Here is a 2,457-nt window from a genome sequence, read left to right as displayed (position 1 = left end):
ACCATTCCCTGGAGAAGGATGTCACCCTTGGTAAGGTGGAGTGCCGACAAAAGAGGAGAAGGCCTTCAACGAGATGTATTGACATGGTGGCTGCGGCGATGGGTTCAAGTATAGCAGGGATCATAGAGCTGGTGCGGGATCAGGCGGTGTTTCGTTCTGCTGTGCATGGGGTCGCTATGAGTTGGAAATGACTCGACGGCACCTAACAACAACAGCAGAGGCCACACACATTTCTTACTGGTGTTCATTCATCGTTCACATCAGCCATTTGTTCGCTTTCAGTGTGTTGTAGTGAATCGCAGTTTCCATCATAACAGATTTTGCCTTAAGTGATTCATTTTATTAAAGACGAGAAGAAGGAGAACATAGTGTAGGCTCTGTAGTGATGAAGAGGAAAAGGGTGGGCGTGGAAGCCACACTGCCTGGGTTTGAATTCCAGCTAAGCCTCTTAGTCACTGTGAACCAACAGTTCACGCTCTCTGCATGTGAGGTCTTTTGTCTGTTTAATGTGAGTGGCACCTAGTCCTGAGTATGACTTTGAGGCTACGATGTAAAATGCTTAGAAGAGGGTCTCGCCTGTAAAAGCGCTTGCTGCATTTTCCCTCTTGGTATGATTGTACACGGCAGTCTAGGGCCACGCGACTCACCAGGCTTCTGAGCACTTACATGTTCTTGCCTCTGCCTTGAATGCTTTTTTCTTCACACTTCTCTGAACTCTTCTCCCTTCTGTCACTGGCCATACTCAACCTCTTTCTCTTTCTGTAATTACCGGGCATAGTCGCCCACACCCTCCTTAGACTGCTTGTGTGGGCCACAGTCATAATCTTGCACTGCACTTATCACACTGCCTATACCGGCTTAAAGTTTTGAGGGCAGGAGCTTTTTGTCCCAGCTGGGGAACAATGTTGGCACAGAGTGGGAGCTGAGGAATCACGTGAATGTTTGAATGAATGAATGCATTTATAGAATGATATGGTTGGATTAGGTCAGTGGTCTTCAGCCAGGTTTTGGAAATGCCTAGCTTGCACGTGTATCTCTACCCATTGCCCATCCTCTCAGAAAACCATATTGAATGTAATTGAGGGTAACTTATGAAAGGATAGGAGCTCTGGTGGCATAGTGCCTAAGGTATTTGACTGCTAACCAGAAGGCTGATGGTTCAAAGCTACCAGCCACTCCTCGGAAGGAAGGTTGGGCAATCTACCTCCTTAGTGATACTGCCTCGGAAACCCAAGGAGGAGTTGCTATGAGTCAGGTCTGACTTGATGGCAGTGAGTTTTTTTTTTTTTTTAAATGAAAGGATAATCTTAACTATGCACCTATTGAAAAGAAGGTCACACTTGTGAGGTGGTGGTTGAACATCTTGAAGCTCTCCTGGTGCAGTGTTTAAGTGCTTGGCTGCTAACCAAAAGGTTGACAGTTCGAACCTGCCAGCCACTCCCTGGGAGAGAGATGCAGCAATCTGCTTCTGTAAAGATTTACAGCCTTGGAAACCCTCTGGGGGAAGGTCTGCTCTGTCCTCCAGGGTGCCTATGAGGTGGGATCGGCTTGAGGGCAGCAGGTTTGCTTTTCTGTTTTGTTTTTTTAGTTGCTGCTTGTGCTCAATACCTCTGAATTATACACTTTAAAATGGTGCATTTTATGTTATGGGAATTCCACTTCAATTCAAAACATGGAAAAAGAGAAGTCACAGTTACATGGGACACATCTCACAACTGCTCACAAGACATCAGTACAGCAACGCCATGGTCATGAACCACCTGAGTAAACCTTTACACATTCAGCCCTGAGTATTTTTCATTTAGTAAAATTGGTAGGGAATGCTTATCTCTAGATAACAACCTCCAGGAACCTGCGAGAAGCTGGGGATAGTTGGTAGCCTTGGCAAGAAGGGGAAGGAGTCAGTGATGAGGAGTCTGACTTGGCACCTTTACTGTTTAGAGGTAGCCAGTCAACATTGCCAGTGTGAGAGGTTATAGAGTTTAATTGGCCCAACTTCAAGAAAGGGCACCAGCAGCCACCTTCATTTTGCTCAGTCGCAGGGATGACACGCTGTGGAAAACAGCAGAAGCAGGAGAAATTCTGAAATCCCTATTGGCCCTGTCAGCTTTAGCTTCCACGGTGAATTCATTATTTCATTAATAACAAAGCATGTCTCAGTTTTAAGACTTTGCTTTATTGATGTGCTAAAACCATGTAGTTTTATGGAAAGCTATAAAAATTATATCATTTAACTGACGTTTTCAGGATTTATATGAAACTTTTGTCCTGAACCTTCTTTTAGGTACCCCTTTTTGGGTTTTTTTAGCTAAAAGGAGTATTCTCAGGCAATGAACCCTGTAACTGTATTTTTTTTTCCAGCACACTTTGTTATTTATTTGTGTGTTCTCTTATTTAAAGTATTCTTTCTTTGTTATTTTGAGTAAACTTTCCGTTGCATTTTAAGAAAAGACATAC

The 2,457-nt window shown here is 44.0% G+C and overlaps 1 protein-coding gene across 1 annotated transcript in view; it reads left to right on the top strand.

The window, feature by feature from the left end:
* TTC28 (tetratricopeptide repeat domain 28) overlaps window positions 1-2,457 on the top strand; it is an 842,258-nt gene that overhangs the window by 234,958 nt on the left and 604,843 nt on the right. The gene's annotated exons all lie outside the window — the stretch shown is intronic.

This window comes from Orycteropus afer, unplaced genomic scaffold (assembly GCF_000298275.1).
Source record: "Orycteropus afer afer isolate SDZICR_OR568_19922 unplaced genomic scaffold, OryAfe1.0 scaffold00197, whole genome shotgun sequence".
Classification (NCBI taxonomy): Eukaryota; Metazoa; Chordata; class Mammalia; order Tubulidentata; family Orycteropodidae; genus Orycteropus; species Orycteropus afer.
This window is presented reverse-complemented; position numbering and strand designations above follow the sequence as displayed.